Source organism: Cydia strobilella, chromosome 3 (assembly GCF_947568885.1).
Source record: "Cydia strobilella chromosome 3, ilCydStro3.1, whole genome shotgun sequence".
Taxonomy (NCBI): Eukaryota; Metazoa; Arthropoda; class Insecta; order Lepidoptera; family Tortricidae; genus Cydia; species Cydia strobilella.
Window position 1 is genome coordinate 21,554,561 of NC_086043.1, and position 21,059 is coordinate 21,575,619.

Genomic DNA, 21,059 nt, shown 5'->3' on the forward strand with positions numbered 1-21,059 from the left:
TTGAAAATGAGTGCACCATTTCGCCGTTAAACGCAAGTTTGGCGAAACTTGTATAGTGGTTTAAAATGTGTTATACTTTTAAAAAAAAAATTAAAAAAAAAATATTAATAACGGGTCACTCACGTTTTTTAAGTCGAGTCAAGTTTTTTTTTCGACTTAAAATACGTGAGTGACCCGTTATTAATATGTTTAATATGTGTTATTAATGTTCTAAAATCTATACATACCATAGTCATAATCTAAGTCAAAATAATCATTATTCAAATAGGCGCAGCAACAAGCACTTTTAAATTGTCAAGTTTTACAAATATTACCTTAATCTAAATATCAGAGCAATTTATTGATGCATAATAAGTTATTATTGTTCTTAAAAACATTGAATTATTATAGATATGTCTAACTTAATAATAAGAATTTCAAAAAAGGATCGTCAAACACAAAAATTGTAAAAAAATACTAGTCTAGAAACTTTCTAGAATATAAATCTAAATGTCAAAAATACGGATTACCTACGAGTAATATAGGTATTCATTGAATTATGAATTTCATCATTATTAACATAATAATAAATAATTCATTCTTTTCAATCACACTTAATCGTACGGTGTTTCATCATTCATGTAGTCTTGTGTGCTATAATAGGCTTTAGAGATAAGCTTACGTTTTACATAATTTATAAATTTATTAACAGACAATTCAGTAATGATATTTGGAAGTTTATTATTTGACGACCGGTCTGGCCTAGTGGGTAGTGACCCTGCCTGTGAAGCCGATGGTCCTGGGTTCGAATCCCGGTAAGGGCATTTATTTGTGTGATTAGCACAAATATTTGTTCCTGAGTCGTGGGTGTTTTCTATGTATTTAAGTATTTATATATTATATATATCGTTGTCTGAGTACCCATAACACAAGCCTCCTTGGGCTTACCGTGGGACTTAGTCAATCTGTGTAAGAATGTCCTATAATATTTATTTATTTATTATAAAATCTTACACAATTACCCATGAATGTTTTTATTTTATTTTATGGAGCCGAGTGAAGGAATACATTTGCGACTGGAAATTCCCTGGAATATTATTTGATTGCGCTTGTAATGCGCAATGCTAATGTAGTTTAATTTTATATGGTAATATTCTCCAATAACTAAATCCAAATACAAGAAATACCGTTTGTACTGAAAGAAAAAAAATAACGATTTTTTATTTTTTTATTTGACGGGGAAGAATATAACAGATGTGAAAAGGGCTATTACTAGGAAAAGCAGCACAGCTCTACCAATGTACTGACAATTTTGTTTCGAGTCCATGCATGCAGCAGTGCTATAGGAGAGGACAATATGATTTGGAGAACGTTTTTGAAAAGTAATTTTTTTTTACAATAAGAGTCATGCAATTTTATCAAACGATCAAAATAAACTAGATTAAACATTACTATTATGGTTCCCATTACTGGGTCATTTTATCTTAATGTGTAAAATTTATTAGAATAAACAAATTTGTTGTGTGGAACTAGACGAACTAATTTGCATCGGGGCTCGTATACAGGTTAAACAGAAATTCGTTTTATATAATAACTGAAAATGAAATCTACCATGAATCCCAGCATTTTAATATCATTAGAATGACCAAAAACCTTCGCATAAACCGCTTGAAAACAATGAAGAGATTTAATTTCCTGCCCGTGAAAAATGGGCCAAGTCCGCAAAGTTTGCATATTCAATGGCCGGATTTGGATACGGTGCCGTATTTTTGAGCTCATGCGAGGCGTTGTCTGTTTTTTAATCTCGACTTTTGGAACCGTTAGTTGTTTAAGGTGCAGTAGGCTCAGAGAACGGAGTTTTTAAAAAGTCATAGCGCTTTTTAGGGTTCCGTACCCAAAGGGTAAAAACGGGACCCTATTACCAAGACTTTGTTGTCTGTCTGTCTGTCCGTCTGTCACCAGGCTGTATCTCATGAACCGTGATAGCTAGACAGTTGAAATTTTCACACATGATGTATTTATCTTGCCGCTATAACAATAAAATACTAAAAACAGAATAAAATAAATATTTAAATGGGGCTCCCATACAACAAACGTGATTTTTTTGCCGTGTTTTGCGAAATGGTACGGAACCCTTCGTGCGCGAGTCTGACTCGCGCTTGGCAGGTTTTTATTTGAGCTCATGCGAGCTGTCTATTTTTTAGTCTCGACTCTTGGTACCGTTACTTGCTCATGGTGCAGTAGGCTCAAGAGAAGGGAGTTTTTGAAAAGTCATAGCGCTTTTTTAGATCACAATACGGTTGCCAAAATTTTAATTAACAATCTTGAGGCATTTCTCTAGGGACTTCAGCGATTAAACACAAAAAATTATAATTCTAAAACATGACATCCGCAGTCCCGAGCATTCACATCCATCCATCCAATTTAAAGATAGATATATTGCTCCCTCGCATCGCATCGCATTCTCTCTTACTTGTCTGTACATGTACTGGCGCGAACGAGACGCTCGGGCGACTGACATCAATTAGCTTTCATCTTGATGTCACATTGTAAGTTTGAACTATCCTCTATATGTCACAAAAAATGGGTATCGTAGCGCTGTGATATAAACATTGTTCGAATTGGGCCGTCAGAGTTAATGTGACTTGTGACACGTCAATAACCTCCGTAGCTTTGCTACGCCGTAGCAACGACCGTGCTACGAGCCTCTACGCGCACGCTACGAAGCCTTAACGTAAAATAAATAGCACCTTATAACTTTACACATAGAGTTCCATATAGCGTAACTCCATCATACGAAGGAGTTCTACGCACGCTATGTGAATTCCTTCGCTGATTTAATGAGAAGTGAAATGAATCGTAACGTGGTAAGAATAAGGTTTAATTTACATTGTTATAAGAATAGTTGGATTTATTTATTTTGAACTAGCGAAAGTGTTGTGTTCATGTGTGAAACGTTAATTTATATGAAGGTCAACGAACTTGAGGTATTTCTTATTCAAATTACTATGACAAATCGTCGTGTGAAAAAAAATTCTTAGATGTTGTTATGCGCTAATATGAAATTATTTCATTTTAAGGATTCAGTACATTGAAAAAAAACTTATATGAACAGTTCATTCTATTTGTCAGTTGAAACATTTTTAGGGTTCCGTACCCAAACAGTAAAAACGGGACCGTATTACTAAGACTCCGATGTCCGTCTGTCTGTCACCAGGCTGTATCTCATGAACCGTGATAGCTAGACGGTTGAAATTTTCACAGATGATGTATTTCTGTTGCCGCTATAACAACAAATACTAAAAAGTACGGAACCCTCGGTAGGCGAGTCAGACTCTCACTTGTCCGGTTTTTTTTAGTAATTTAGTATAATTAGTTATGTGTAAATAGAACTTATCTACACACTAAGTACATTTAGGCGCTTTCAAATAGATCTAGTCATTCATTCCAAAATACCTATACAATATCCGAAGTAAAAAATCTTCTTTAGTCAGTACAATTTATTTGTATATTCTAATCAAACAAACATATCAAACATTTATTCAGCAAATAGACAACAGGGGCACTTTTAAATGTAACTTTTTTACAAGCAATAATAATAACGAAAAATTACAAAAAAAAAGAAATGTTTCTAAATATTGAAGCAAAACCCGAAGTGCAGACTTTCGAAACATTTTTTTAAAACTAATAAACAAAAGTAATTTTTAAAATAAATATAAACTCGTAATCAATGCTTTGTGTCTTACGCAATAAAGTTTTTTTTTTTTGTGTAGTAAAAATATATTTTTTAAACAATTTAAATTCAGTGGCGCAGTGGAGACAAACAAAAAATCATTGTCTTCAAAATAGCCTCCTTTCGCTTTAATACACAAACGCAAAAAAAAATAGTTTGTTAAAATATTCAAATATGGCTCACTAGTCAAAAATGACCCTGTATTTATTATGTTTCTAAAAGAAATTTAAACAAAGACATACAAACAAACCGGTAGTATTAAGCTAAGGACAAAAAGCATAACGATCACCAAAACATTAATCATTCCGTTATCGACGAACACGTAATAGCCTCTACAGAACCAGCCAATAACCACAACAATACAAAATGAATACCGTAACGACGTAAATATAACTAGCGTATGGAAATAAAATAACCTTAACTGTCACCGATTATGTATAACGATATACGAACGTTTAGTGACACGAAAATAACACATCACATAATTTTTGAACCGAAAAGGCATTAAGTTAGTATCAGATTGTAGATTTTTTTTCCATTGTAGCATTTTTAGGGTACCGTAGCCAAATAACAAAAAACGGAACCCTTATAGATTCGTCATATCTGTCTGTCTGTTTGTCCGTCCGTATGTCACAGCCACTTTTTTCGGAAACTATAAGAACTATCTGTTAAAACTTGGTAAGTAGATGTATTCTGTGAACCGCATTAAGATTTTCAAACAAAAATAGAAAAAAAAAAACAATACATTTTGGGGGCTCCCCATACTTAGAACTGCAACTCAAAAAAAAAATTCATTAAACCCGTAACGTGTGTAACCCGTAGGTATCTATGGATAGGTCTTCAAAAATGATATTGAGGTTTCTAATATCATTTTTTCTAAACTGAATAGTTTGCGCGAGAGACACTTCCAAAGTGGTAAAATGTGTCCCCCCCCCCTCCCCCCTGTAACTTCTAGTAGTTTATTTTTAATACGTCATAAATCGTTAACCGCAATTTACCTTTCACTCGCGTTTCACATAAAAACTACATTGTTTAAAATGTGTAGTGTACGGAACCCTCGGTGCGCGAGTCCGACTCCGGTTTTTTAATATACGTAGCAGAAAAGAATATCAATTATTTATTCTGTGTAAAAAAGGAATGTAATACACATAATTAGTGTCGCCGGTAAAATATATATCATATACTATATTAATACTAAACAAAAATATATAGGTACAAACTTATATTAAATTAGAAAAATGACTACTCCACTAATAATCAACTTTGTAGGAATGAAAATGGAGTTGAAAGTTATTAGAGTTAAACCAAGAAAACTCTGCAGAGATTTTGACAGCACACGCAGTACAGGTGTTATTTTAAACATCAAACTTCTATGAAATCATGCACTGCGTGTGCTGTCAAAATCTCTCCAAACTTTTCTTGGTCTAACTCTATAAGTTTCACTGTAAAATAAATGATATCTGTAGTACAATCGCCATCAGATATATTGGAGCGGCCAAGGTGGCACAAATATCTGAACAAAGCCTTTATTACTTATTAGTAAAATTTTAAAGTCCATGTTCAAATATTTTCAGTACCTTGGCAGCTACGATATATCTAATGGCAACTGAACCTATGTCATATCTATAACATCAACCCGTACTTATTCTACATTTTCTGTCAAATCATCGGACTTACGCACACCCAATCACCCATTCGAACTAACTACACAAAATCGCCATTGGAATATACCCCCTACCTACTCAACAAAAGAGAATTAAGTAGACATAGTGCTCCATACATCAGTATTGTTAAAAAAATACTATTATTTTCGTAGTCGACATCTAGTGTCAAGTAGCGGAATTTTTTTTTTTTTTTTTTTTATTACAAAAAGGCAAGCACTTGACCGCAATCTCACCTGATGGTAAGTGCCGATGCAGTCTAGGATGGATCATGCTTACCTAAAAGATGTCTATTCACTCTATCAGTACTGCAATTCGACAATAGATGTCGCGACGAACGGAAAGTCTAATGCTCAACGATTTTCAGCTAATATTATAACCGGATTAACCGGAACTCTATTTTCAACTCCTTCTGCTTATAATATTAGTTGTAAATTGTTGAGCAATACACTTTTCGTCAGTCGCGACACACGTGACATCTAGTGTCGAGTAGCAGTACTGATAATTCCGCTACTTGACGCGAGAAGTCGACTACGAAAATAATAGTCTATTTAATGATCTTTGCCTCAACTTAAGGTTCACACTTACAACTCATTAAGGGTGTAATCACGCGAGAAACTACTTGGTATATTTGTATAGTTTGAATGATCCCGGCTTGAAGATAAACGGTGCAAGGGAGTTTGTTAGTTTAAAACTATTTGTTAGTTTAGTTCGTAAGGATGTAATTCAAACCAAAGATAGATATAACTCCGTAATAGATGTTTACAGTCTAAGGAAAAAACGTGCTTCGAAAATCACGAAAATTTGATTCTCGATCAGATGGCGCCACTAGTTTTGGCCTACACTCGTATAGAGGGCGTTGACTGTTTTGTTTGTTATTTATAATTTTTACGCATACCAGTGAAAGAACATGGGTCAAAATCATATAAAAATAATTAATGCAAATAAAAAAGTCATTTATCCATATTTAAATACATTTTATCGTATTTTTATAAATATTTATTTTTAGTTTTCAAGTGTGTCGACAGATGGCAGTGAATTTACTGGGGTTACAAAATTTACTATGACAGTACCGCTCTAGTATAAGTTACTCTATGTTCAAACGGATGTTTACAAGTTTACAAGGCTTTAATCGGTTGACTTTATTATCTGTCAGGAACGCTCTAAAATCACACTGTAGTTTACATCTTTGCAGTAAGGGCGGGAAAGGCGGTTCCGTACCCAAAGGGTAAAAACGGGACCCTATTACTAAGACTCCGCTGTCCGTCTGTCCGTCTATCACCAGGCTGTATCTCATGAACCGTGATAGCTAGACAGTTGAAATTTTCACAGATGTATTTCTGTTGCCGCTATAACAACAAATACTAGTACGGAACCCTCGGTGCGCGAGCCCGACTCGCACTTGGCCGGTTTTTGTACTGAATATTCTTGTGCCGCACAGCGCCGCGCATAGATATATGTCGCATTTATGGCCCGGCCACGACATCGCGCGGCGGCGGCAGCGGCGAGCGGCGGCCATAGGTTGGAGCGAGACACAGCGATCGGACCTTTCGTTCCCACCTATGGCCGCCGCTCGCCGCTGCCGCCGCCACGCAATGTCGTGGCCGGACCGTAACTGTTCATGCAAAGTTTCATGTAATTTAAGAATGCTGTTTTAAAATAGTGTAATTTCTATTGTATGGAAACAGCTTATTAGCGGCGGGTCGCTGTAACTTAGGGTAAACTCGCATTTTTTTTTTTTTTTTTTTTTTTTTTTTTTTTTTTTTTTTTTTTTTTTTTATTTAATTCTTAACAATATACATTGTGTCGAATATTAATTCATGCATATAAAATGATTACATACATTAAACACTTGAAATAATCACATTAAAAATAGTCATTCACAGTAAAAAACAACAAAAAAAATATTCTAATACTAAATTAATGACTTCTACGAATACAATAATAATAATAATGTCAACAATTGATATTATAGGTATGTCATTCACAATGCATAAAATATAATAAAATAGTCAATAAAAACAACATAATTATTAATCTTAATAAAAAAGGTTACTATAGCGATACAAATTAAAATATGTCATTTACAAATTCATTGATAGAGTAGTAACATTTTTCTACAAGAAAAGCCTTTAATTTGCGCTTAAATACCTTACAGTCAGAGATCTGTTTATCGTTTTTTGGTGCATTGTTTGGTGACACGCCTAATTCGGTGATACAATATTTGAAGCATGACACCGAGGAAAGCTAGTGAATTAGGGCCTTTTAAATGGGCCTCACGGCAAAGCCGCCGAAGCCGTGAAGCCGTGAGGTCCCATTTAAAAGGCCCTATTTCACTAGCTTTCCTGGGTGTCATGCTTCAAAATTTGTATCACCGAATTAGGCGTGTCACCAAATTATGCGAGTTTAGCCTAATTTCAGACAGAAGAGATAATTTAAGGTGTGGACAGTTCGAACAAAAAAAATCAAAACCAATTAATTCATATTTTTACACCACTGACGATACAACTTACGCCTTTCATTCCCACAACTGAAAAAACCGAACGGCATTACTACGTCGTTTAGGATAATGGGAATGCCAAAGAATATATGCGGCATTTTCTATGAAAAGGGACCTTAGTGTCGATGGCGCTTACGCCATCGTTAACGATGCTCCGATATAAATACAATGCCGCGCGATATGTACAAATACAGGGAGTCAAGCAGCGGATTTCCGACTTTAAATTCATATAATTTTTGAACGCGAGGTGCGGGGAGACATTGAGGTGTTATAGTTTAATGAGTGTTACGGATTAGTGATATTCAGGCTAATTCGAGTTTTAGTTATGCGATCTGATTCTATAAGATACTGAAGTGACGTTTTTGGTTGAAGAAATACCACTTTTGGCACTGACAGGTCAGTACCGCTCTAAATCAGATCGCACAACTAAAACGAATTGGTCCGAATACTCCGAATGTATCGCTTGCCAACAAACTTTCGAAAAACGCGTAAAAACTTTATGGAGTGAAAATGTGATATTCAAATATGATTTTTTTAAATCAAATTTTGAAATCGGTAATCTGCCGCTGGACACCCTGTATCATCATCATTCGCTTGCCCTTGTCCCATTCACTTGGGGTCGGCGCAGCATGTCTTTTTCTTCCATACCTCTCTGTCACCCGTCATCTCATCATTCACTTGCGTTAGTTTCATATCATCTTTCACACAGTCCATCCACCTTTTCCTCGGTCGCTGGCCACTCTGTATAACAAATAAATATACACTCTCCCTTCTTTATACATCGGATAAATATAATAATAAGTTTTGTAACATAACACAAACTAGCACTTATCGAAAAATAATGGCCACGGATATATAGGTATAGCGTAGGCAGACATTAAAATGTGATTAACTTTCGATTAAACACTAAATCGAAAGTTTCCTGTCGCTCCCAAACGTAATAATATCACCCCATTAAGTTATTAAAATATTTCTTTTTGTTAACTATTTTAATCGTATTTACCAACAAAATAGTTTTTGTACTCTAGCACTTAAATCTGTCAATAATTTGACTGACAAGTAATAAAAACCGGACAAGTGCGAGTCGGACTCGTAGTATTTGTTGTTATAGCGGCAACAGAAATACATCATCTGTGAAAATTTCAACTGTCTAGCTAGCACGGTTCATGAGATACAGTGACCTGGTGACAGACGGACAGACGGAGAGATGAGAGTAATAGGGTCCCGTTTTTACCCTTTGGGTACGGTACGGAACCCTAAAAAGGCCAACTTTTTTTTTATAAGGTAATACTTTTTTTAGTTAAATTACTATAGTTTTCATTTTTAATAACATTTTGTTATCAAAGACGTGTAAGTAACAACAATGGTCCTAAAAAATCTTTTCGCAAATCCCACGTAGGGTTACTTCTCAGGATTGCTCTAACGTTAATATTATTTTAATTAGAACAAAAGATAAAAAAAAAAATTTTCAAACAAAAATTAATTCCAATATCGACAACAAAAAGAAACATACTGTATTAATCATTGGCAGTGTTTTTAACAACTTATTCGAAAATGTGAGGCAATGACATTTTGTCTAAAGTCAGAATCTTATTAATGTCATAAATAAAAAAGATAATCAATAAGGTCGAAGAAGGTTTCATACTATTTATTACCTCAAGAGCTATTTATTAATACATAGGCTGCTCCAAAGTAAAAAATCGTAATTTGTTAATTTCTTCGTAACCGCTACACCGGTTGTTATGATACTTTGTATACTAATTCTAAATAACCTAATGTACATGTACATTTCGGCTTTGTCCAATGGCTAAGGACACCCTGATGTATATATATGTGTGTGTGTAATATGCTACGCTACCTATACAATGTAACGTTGGCGCTGGTTAACCTCGTAGGTCCCCGTGTACTTGTACAAGTACAAATTAAATTCGAGTTTTGAACTCATATAGAAATAAAAGAAAGTTCCAAATTCAAAAGCGAAAAATTTTACATGAGACTTACGAGGATAAAATAACACATGTGATGTTGTCTTATAAAATAATTATGTTTGATCTAGTAATGGTGATACGCCAAATTAAAATGCAAAATGTTACTAGTTTCCATGAAATCATAAATAGGTATACTTAAGCACTTTCAGCAAACCAATTTTCACTCGCGAGTATCTGTTCAAAACTAATTAGGATTTCAGTGGAGAGATTAATTACGATACTAAACATGTCTGGACTCGTTTAATTGCTGAATTACTGGCCACTCAACTTAATCCTACTATTAAACGAGCATAATTTGTATTTCATACATTAATATAGCTCTTGAAAACGGTTCGAACTGTATTGATGGAAACCAGCGACGGAATATATATATACAGTTGTATAAAGGGGGCCTAAAAATTTATGGATAACCTTCTAACCATCTACAGGGCACCAGAAAATGTACTTATAGATCTAGTAAAAGTCGTGGTTTTCGATATAATCGAAATTTTCTGTCTTTTTTAATAGCACCTTACTTCACTTTATTCACCATCTTGGCCATATCTTTGTTTTTAAAGATGTAAATAGCAGGTGTCATCAGTGTTAGATAAACTTTTTTTAGAAAGTTCGTCACTCTATTCTTCTTACATTTATTATTCAACACAAGCAATCAAACTAAAGGTTAAGAGGAATTTCGTCCCGCGTACGCTTCGGCTGTGGAATGAGCTCATGCCGAGGTTTTCCCGAGGGGCTTACAGTATGGGATTCTTCAAAAAAGGAGTGTACAGGTTTTTAAGGGTCGGCAACGCGCATGTAATATCTCTGGCATTGCAGGCGTCCAAGGCTACGGTGACTGCTTACCATCAGGCGGTATGCTTGTTTGCCACCGTCGTGGTATAAAATAAAAAAAACTAGCTCAATTTTTATAAAGAAAAATTTGATTAAAAAACGGTCTGGCCACCATAAAGCTCTAACGTCCATAAGAATCAATATTGAGCAAAAAACAGGACGAGGAATCTCTTATCTTGTGGTCGACTACAGCGGTCATTTAACCTTTGACTTGATGACTTTAAGTACAGTCGCCATCAGATATATCGGAGCGCCCGAGGTGCTCACAAATATCTGAACACGCCTCTATTGTCAAAGCGTTAGAGTGCGTGTTCAGATATTTTGAGCACCTCGGGCGCTCTGATATATCTGATGGCGACTGTACCAAGAAAAATTTTTTTTTTTATTATTACTTGTAGTGAATAAAAAATGTATGGAGAAAGTCACACTGACTTTACGTCAAACACACACAACGTAACTTCTATGTAATTATGACGTTTAAAATAACACTCGCACAGTCTGTGATTTCAAAATCGCTGCAGAGTTAGCTTGGTCTGGCTCTATCTGAGCAGAAGTAGGCCATATGTCTGCTATAAGGTTTACATTGTTAGTGAATATTGTGGGTGTGTGATCTGGGCATAGAGAAATCTATCTAAGTTTGGAAAGAGTGCTAACTCCATACATCAGTTATCTTACCAAAACGTGAGTTATTTTCGTAGTCGACATCTATCATCAAGTAGCGAATTTATCAGTACTGCTAGTTGACAATAGATGTCGTGACGAAATAAGTCTAATGCTCAACAATTTTCAGCTAATATTATAACCGGATTAACTGGAATTATATTTTTAACTCGCTCTGCTTGTAACATTAGTTGTAAATTGTTTTAGCAATACATTTTTCGTCAGTCGCGATACTCGTGACATCTAGTGTCAACTAGCGGTATTAATAAATCCACTACTTGACGCCAGATGCCGACTACGAAATAACTCGCGTTTTGGTGTATCTTTAGCGCTCTTTCCTTACTTATATTTCTCTATAGTTCTAGCATAGAGTAACTTATACTAGAGCGGTACTGTCATAGTAAATTTTGTAACCCCAGTAAATTCACTGCCATGTGTCGACACACTTTAAAACTAAAAATGAAGATTTATAAAAATACGATAAAATGTATTTAAATATGGATAAATGTTTTTTTTTATTTGCATTAATTATTTTTATGATTTTGACCCATGTTCTTTCACTGATATGCGTTAAAATTGTTAAATAACAAACGAAACCGTCAACGCCATCTATACGACTGTAGGCCAAAGCTAGTAGCGCCCTCTGAACGAGAATCAAATTTTCTTGATTTTCGAGGCACGTTTTTTCCTTAGACTGTATCCATCTATTACGGAGTTATATCTATCTTTGGTTCTAGGTACTCTCAGACCATTAAGCCGAGAAATTACTGGCCATTCGACTAAAATATCTGCTTACTCACTGAAATTGTGACATAAAACGTTCAACGTGCTATTTTAAACAAGAATACTATCTGACTTTTTTTTACCATTTCGCGGCTCTTATTTGTAATGTAATGAACTGATGAAGCCCGCCAACTCATAGAGATATTAAAATAGAGATAAAATTAATTTATAAAATAAAAATCGAAATACGTTGTCATAATTTTATAATGGTTTCTATGAAATTGATAATGATTTAGCGCATGCCAAAAGTGTACTCGCAGAGCATGACTTGATGACATTGTTCTGTAGTAGCTTTTAGTAATAGCACAGAATTAACAATAGTTCTAGGTACAGAAGGATCACTCTCTAACAAAACGCATCTACGACAGATTATGACCGCAAGGTGGCGCAATCGCGAGCAGGCGTCCGTTCCGTAGCGGTGCGCTGCAACTACTACTGCTAGACACCAAACTTGGTGTAGGCCGCATGTACTTGTAGCGGCGTGAGCCAGGCCTGGTAATAGCTCGATTGCCAGGTCTTAACTGAAGAATGATTAAACGCGTTTTAAGACTAATTCTCCATTAGCTGCACACTTCCACGTTAGTTATGCATTGTATAAGTTATCAATTAGGGCGTCCGCTTGCTGGCGCGGTTGCACGAAGCGGGTGAGCGCGTTAACGAAAAATATGTAATATGAGCAACCCTAATAGTAGCATTTTGGTACGGCATTTTGTTGGGCCTAATGTTTACTTACAGAGGCCCAACAAAATGAAAACCAAAATGCTAGTAGAACGCCGCTGGCGATGGCGCGGACGCGTGCGATGGATTCTAAGGCCAGACGCGGACGTAGGTAAGTGTGGTGTCGATTGCGCAGATTTTTCACGCGTTCGCGCCTTGTTCCCCGTTTTTTGTCGGTTTTTTGGCCCGCGTCGAAGGAGACGCGAAGCGCGAACTTGCAAGACTTTGCACACAATGTTGGCTCATCTGTGACAAGGTAAATATTAATTATGTTATATTAAGCGGCTATATTTTACGGTTTTACAACAAAACAAAATGGAAAAATAGCTACAGCACGTATGATGCCGTAGATTCATGACAGTTAAACTCGATCAGCTGATGCTTTTCCGCCATCTTGGCGCGAACCAAACTGCGAAATCGCCGTAAAGTTATGCGACTGTGGAGTGATACGTCAATATATTTTATCTCCGCGATTCACGCACATAGTCTGGAGGGAGCTTTACGTGCGTGCGCCTGCCTGCTCCGTTCACCCGCGCCAGCTAGCGGATGCCTTTACACTTAAAACAACAATAAAAAATATTCTCGAGACGAGTTCGCCATTTTGAAGTTCAACCAGAAATCCTCTCACTCATCATTCACAAACACAAACCTTAGAGGATATAACCAAACGGAGTAGCCATTAACAGGCGTTCCCCTTTGTCGAAAATAGGCAGCAAATGGTCATGCACAATGTATGGACTGACGTTTATCTGACATGGCTATTTTTACGGGGGTCCCTTTGTTTAACATAATTATTGAAAGTCATAATGTAATGATTGTCATATTATCATTAGTCATAATTCTGAAACCGTTAACTTTTCAGGATTTTCCTCGGGTTATCCTATAGGTTAGGTAGGTTAGGTTAGGTTTGTTTTATGGCAATCCTGAAAAGTTACGCGTTTCTGAGAAAAACTAAATTATGACTGACTAAACTGTGGACAAACAATACTTTATGACTTAAAACTATACATGGGAAACAATAGAGACCCATTTTTACGTTACGTATACATTTGACGTTCCCCTCCCCCGCAAAAATCGACAGTTTTGTACAGAAAATTACAGACATGGCGTCTCCGTTTGGTTATATCCTCTAAGATGTTGACCGACTAACTCAAACTTGTCACTGACTTGACACGGATAGCTGTCAGCCACCGCGCCGGTATATATTTAGACACCTGTCAGAACAGTTGTAAATATGATTTTGGAACGAATTAATTAACTTCGCGGGTTTTTAGTTGACTTTGTTATTTCGATGCGATTTTACTCGTACGCTCTGCTCTGAGCTAAAATGTTAAGAAGATTTTTATATTGGATATCAGAAAACTTTCACTTTTTAAATATAGCCTTTAAGAATCGAAAAAAGCCCCTCAGGGGGCCTACCGCGAACCACGTTCGACGTGTTACTCCTCTGTCACACTTACGTACAAATTTACAAGTGCGACAGAGAGGCAACACGTCGAAAGTGATTCGCAGTAGGCCCCCAGCGCATTTTTAAAAGCAATAGCTTGTATATAATTCTCGAAATCGAAAACTTACTTATTGTCACTCCAATTCCTTAATTGAATTATTCTGTAGGCGGCAGGAACTTGTCTTTCTTAACTTTATGAAAATGTTTGGAAATTCTCGATTCGATTCGTTAAGTTGTCGCTGCCAATATTTCCAGATGTAGGAGTCATTGAATGTAGAACTTAATTTTAAAGTCACTTGACATTTTCAGAGAAATTCGGAGACTGTGTAAGAATTTGTGAGTTCATCATCAAGGCAAATCAATTAAACGTTATAAAACTATAAACAGTTGCACTATAAAGTAGCGACTGGGCAAAAATCGACGCTTTTGAGATGTGGTGTTGGCGAAGACTCCTACGCATACCCTGGACGGCTATGAGAACCAATAAGTCCACCCTAGAAGACCTGAAATCTCCACACGGCTCTCTACAATATGTAAAGAACGCGCACTTAGCTTTTTTGGTCATATCATGCGGTCTAAATAACTACATGTGCTTTTCGGTGAAGGAAAACATCGTCAGGAAACCGGACTAATCCCAGTAAGGCCTAGTTTACGCTCTGGGTTGAAAGGTCAGATGGCAGTCGCTTTCGTAAAAACTAGTGCCTACGCCAATTCTTGGGATTAGTTGCCAACCGTACCCCATCAGGCTTCCATGAACCGTTTTAAATGCCGGGACAACGCGAGGAAGATGATGATCATGCGGTCTAAAAAGCATGACCTAGAAATATATTCTTTATTGTATTGCATTGCAGTCATGGTCATAATACATTAGGTGTTACGATTTGAGGATGGTAGGTACATGACACCCTGTAAGGGCACTCCATTTTTCTTAAGTCTAGGTAATTACATGCATCTCATATATGATGATATGATGAGATATGATGATGATATGAGTATGAGTAGAGAGGCAGATTATCTTGGGTCAAATGGATGGCAAGTGGGGAAAAGCACCCACGAGAGGTCTGATGCTGGGAAGAGGGTGGATGGCGGCAACATGCAGTGCGTGAACCATATGGCTTATGACCGCACACTATGAAGAAGTATACATGGTCGCGGTCCGCAATGAGGGACCGAGGAATAAGAGATAAACTGCACACCAGAACTCGAATTGTAGATGTAGGTGTCAAGAACGCTAAGCTAGTGGGACTGGGCTGGATGTCTGCCGCACGCACCCAGAAAGGTGTGCCAAAATGGTAACCGAAACACCATAGCTGGTGGCCGAATGACTGACAGTTATTTTCGGATTAATCCATACTAATATTTTAAATGCGAAAGTCTGTCTGTCTGTCTGTCTGTGTGTTCCCTCTTCACGCTTAAACCGCTGAACCGATTTAGATGAAATTTGGCATAGAGATAGGTTGAGTCCCTGAGAAGGACATATACTTTTTATCCCAGAACTCACCCCTCAAGGGGGTGAAAAGGGGGATGGAAATTTGTATGGGGAATCAATAACCGCTGAACCGATTTAGATGAGACTTGGTATGGGGATAGTTTGAGCTGTGGGAAATGATATAGAATAACTTTTATCCCCGAAATCATCCCTTAAGGGTGTAAAAAATGGGGTGGAAATGTATAGTGTGGACCAATTTGGGGGTGAAAAAGGATGGATTAAAAAGCAGATTTGTTTAAGAATTAAGGTTTACCCAAATTACTAATTCCACGAAGACGAAGTCGCGGGCAAAAGCTAGTATTATATATTTTAATTATGAATTTTATCAGTTGGTTTAATTATTAATGACGTAGGCACATGGAGACATGCCCTAATATATCGCTTCACCATATTTATTAATCTTGGGTGCCTCTAGTAATAATTATAGTAACTAAATCTAACCTAATACCATGCGTGTATTTATTTAGCTTAATTAATACGATCACTTTCAATCTCGACCTTACCCTCTTGACAATAGAATTTAAATTGTGGTGATCGTTTGTGTAAATTATGTTTCTTGGTTGAGTAATTAATTTAGTTCAGGTTCTATTACATTTTCCTAAGAGCGTCACATTTAGTAGGGTGGCCGAACAGGCTTTAGGTTACTTTTCGCTCATGTCGTCTCTGACATGGGTATATTTGGTATCAGTATATTCAGTATGATGTCCTGAATACAAATATATGAGATGACAAGCGCGAAAGTGGTAGTTGCTGTGACGTCATAAAGTCGGCAGTACAAACCAGGGGTCGGAAAACGGTATTTGCTCCATACAAAAATACCGGTATTATTACGTTCTTTTTCGTTCTTTTGTTTATAATTTCATTTTTAATGGGACGTTTTAATAATGCAAAATTGTTTCCTAAATACATGATTCAGTCCTACGTAATGAGCATAAAAAAATTCAAAATATTGGGCAATTTCGGGGTTTGAAAAAATACCGGTTCCGAGCCCTGGTACAAACTTTTTTACTTTTTTTTAAACATGTGGGGTACTAAATGAAAGGGTTTTGTGAGTAGATCACAAATATATAACATACTAACATTTTCACTATTTCGGGATGTGTATGTGATATAGTTTTGAAACTTAATATGATTGTGTACACTGCTAAATTTAGGATTCGTGGAATCGTGTTTAGCAAGTAAGGATATCCTAATGATTTAGCATCCTAGTTAGGATAGGTATAATAATACGGGCTTATTGCACTTTGCTAAATTTAAGGTTCTAAATTAGAATTTAGAACAGTGTAATCAGGAGAATCCTTCCTATCCTAAGCAGTCTACAATTAGGATGACTCAATGTAGCCAAGTGTAATAAGCCCTTTAGATACGTAGGTACTAGGTACATTGCAAGTAATTAAAAAGCTTGTAGAAATGGTTTGTTTTTGAGAGAACTTATATACTCACGTAAAATATTTACATATAAGTATACGCATATTACAAGTTAGTTATATATGCGAGTGTCTGTCTGTCTGTTACCTCTTCACGCTTAAACCGCAGAACCGATTTAGTTGAGATTTGGTATACAGATAGTTTAAGAGTCCCGGGGAAGGACATAGGGTAGTTTTTATCCCAGAAATCATCCTGTAAGGGGGTGAAAAGGGGAGTGGAAGTTTGTATGGGAGATCGATGAAAAGCATATTGGATAAAAAATAAGCTACAGAAATATTATAAGATGAAACATGGAAATTGCACTAGGCCTGTATCGCGGGAGACCAGTCTACAATACAATACAATAAAAATACTCTTTATTGCACACCTCAATAAAAGAAAACAATACAAAAGAAAACATAAACACAAGCGGAGGTAAACAACAGGCGGTCTTATCGCTAAAAAGCGATCTCTTCCAGGCAACCTTACCATTACCTGTTACCATTTGGTGTCATGCCTTCCGATTTGAACTTACACAAACATCAAAATGATTTCTCTCGTACTTGTCCGTACATGTTTTTTGCGGGCGAGCCGTACGATAACTAAATCACATGATTCAGTTATTATTCTGATATCAGCATACGAATTGGCCTGCTAATGCCGTAAGGCATTATTCAGTAGACGAACAAAGCTTTCATGTTTTCTTGTAACTTCCCTTGTCTCGACAAACACGTATTGTAGACCGCGGGCCAGGAACAGATTTCCATGACCAATCGCCTCCCGGGCGAAAACTCGCTGGTCACATGAACATGTAAAAAAAGAAAATTCTTTTCAGTCATCGGCGTCATCGCCTCCCGTTTGATACTTTGTCAGATGATAGTTTAGATGCTATTGTTAATAAAACAAATCGTCAGCCGGTTGTATCGCGGTTTCGGTGGCTGCCATTCCTCAACCCACCAACGGAGCGGCAGCTGACGTTCACGAGGGTTCACCTTACATAGCCGTTAACCGCTATACGAGTTTCCGCCCGGGAGGCGATGACTGACAAAATTTGCGCCTGGCTCGCGGTCTATTGTGTCAACATCAGACAATACCAAGGAATTGAGAAATATAATGAGTACCATTAATAATCACAAAGATATAATAAATAGATATAGTTATAATAACAATAACCTAAATGTGAAAAACATTACATAAATGCCCATATATTACCGTATTGCTATTAATTATTAACTACGAGTATAATTGAATTGCTATCGACTGTTTTTAGGTTTCCGTAGGGTAAAAACGGGACCCTATTACTAAGACGCCTCTGTCCGTCTGTCTGTCTGTTTGTCACCAGGCTGTATCTCATGAACCGTGATAGGTAGACAGTTGAAATTTTCACAGATGATGTATTTCTGTTGCCGCTATAACAACAAATACTAAAAACAGTATAAAATAAATATTTAAGTGGGGCTCCCATACAACAAACGTGATTTTTCTGCTGTTTTTTGCGTAATGCTACGGTACCCTTCGTGCGCCAGTCCGACTCGCACTTGGCCGATTTTTATTTATAAGCTTACGTAAGCTAAAAACATGTTTTTTTTTTTTTTTATGAAATAGGAGGCAAACGAGCAGACGGATCACCTGATGGAAAGCGATGTAGTAACAGTTTTAAGGTAGCAAACATAACATTGGTTATACCTAATTATTTATAAATATGAATTTCACATATATGTCATTATTATTCACAACGATGGGACTTAATCGCGTAAAAACCCGTGATTAAGTCCCGTCGTTGTGAATAATAATGAGTAAAAATCGTGAAAGTTTAAATCGGTGTTTCACATATATGTGCTTTCAAAATACCTAGGATTTACAGAATCAGTCGCAGGCTGTTTCAAAAAAACCCTACACCAGCGGTTCTCATTTTTGGTGACGGAACCCTTTTGGAAATTGAAATATTTGACAGACGAATAAAAAATTTCGTTAGTCTGTGGATTCAACTGTGGAGTGTGGACCAGAGATATACAATGAAAAAAAGTTGGATATAGAATTTTTCTCCGTTTTTTCTCGCGGAGCCCGGGACAGAGGCTTTGCGGGAGCCCCAGGGCTCCGCGGAGCACACTTTAAAAATGTCTGCCCTACACAACAATTATGAGTGTTTTGATTTATTTGATATACGTGTATCTGCATTTTAACTGGGTTATTTATGTATAATTTATTATCCAGATTGCCCATATCATCGTGTTATGAAAGAAAATCAATATCCCGAAGGCTATCTTTACGGTGCACGTATTGCAATAAGACATGTTTTTTCACCTTTGTATCATTTTTGATTAATGATTTACAAGCGCTCTCGCCTTCAGCTTTTATTTAACTTATATAGATATGTGCCATTTTCAACCAAAAGGGTACTTATTGTCGCTTGTCAGTAAGGCGCTATTTCCATATAGCTTCAATTAGAAATCAACCTTATCGACAAGCGACAATGTGGTACCTTTTGATTGAAAACGTCATATATGTATACGCATATTATAAGTATTAGTATGTACTGGCACGCATTAATATCTTCACTCACTTCAAAATCACATACGTTCTGAAAAATCAAGAAAATCCTGAAAATCACACACATGTAACGTTTTCAGGCAAAGCTTTTTCGTCAAGTTTTCGTAAAGTACCGCATTATAAGATCGATTTTTAATGACTTTTTTGACATTAGCATTTAATTACCCTTAATTTATTTTAAATCTTAAAATGTGTTTACTTTGCTCCCCACTGGGTAATTGTGCTCCAACTTCAACAGTTTTTTAAAAAGAAAACTGTATTACAACTTCATTTAATTGTTATCTAGTTATGATCTACTTTAAATCGGCATATATCAACATATCTATCACAATATAATAATTTTAGAATTTAATTTAAATTTCGAACAAATTATGCACATTTCGCGGTCCCTTTTACTTTAAAACGTCACACGCACGAGTTTTCCAAGAGATTTTAACGCATAAAGATACTCGCAGAAACCTATAAAACCAGCACACTTAAGTGTTAATCTCACGTGACATCTCGAGCCACTTCCGGCGCCCCGGGCCCGGTACCAGTCGCCGACCCTAACAGGGTTACATATACCAACCTAATTGGTTCCCAATCACGCAAACTCCTCGTTACACAGTTAACAAGAAAAACTGTTTGTTTTTATCACATGGCATCCAAAACGCACTATCACTGCACTTTGCACGGTTGTATTGTACGGGAGAGTAGGCTGCGGTACACACGCGACGTGCGCTCAGTACGGGCGGTAGGCGCTTACTGCCGGAGCTACCGCGCAGGTCCCCCGCCCGCCCCGCGCCTGAAAATCCCTTTCGAGTACTAGGTAAATTTTATATTAACTTGATGTTATTTCTGAGACTTAAAAACAATGTCAAACGCAGAAAAAATAGTCACTTTTATAAAATTTAGATTTAACCTGAAAATCTTGTTCGTAATAAGGGTTGCGGGAAGTAATTACGTCACCGCGGGTCAACTCTCGGCTCGTGGCCAGTGGCCAGTGATGTTGCTTAGGAATTTCCCCGGTTGTATTTCCGGGGTATTATATCCTTTTATCTGTGGCTTGTCAAATTAAGATGTGCTATTTAAATTGTGACATTGAAGTTCAAATTTTGAATTACTTATATTCATAAAATAAATTATAAATATAACTAAACTGAGATTTAAAGAATGAGTCGGACTCGTTTCCTTTTTTGTACATTTTCCTCCATAACTTTTTTTACTGTTAAAAGTTTTTAGAGTTGAAATTTGCACAAACGGACAGAGTCGCATATTTAAGGGTTATTTTCATCTTTTTGATACGGAACCCCAAAGCCTAATAAAAGTATGTTCAAA

General features: G+C 36.6%; 1 protein-coding gene across 1 annotated transcript in view; it reads right to left on the reverse strand.

Annotated features, from left to right (window-relative positions):
• Positions 1–20,474, reverse strand: part of LOC134756100 (zwei Ig domain protein zig-8-like) — a 660,767-nt gene extending 640,293 nt beyond the window's left edge. The window contains exon 1 of the mRNA XM_063692913.1: positions 20,311–20,474. The gene's annotated coding sequence lies outside the window, so the exon portion shown is untranslated. The remainder of the gene's footprint in view (positions 1–20,310) is intronic.
• Between the last annotated feature and the right edge of the window lie 585 nt (positions 20,475–21,059).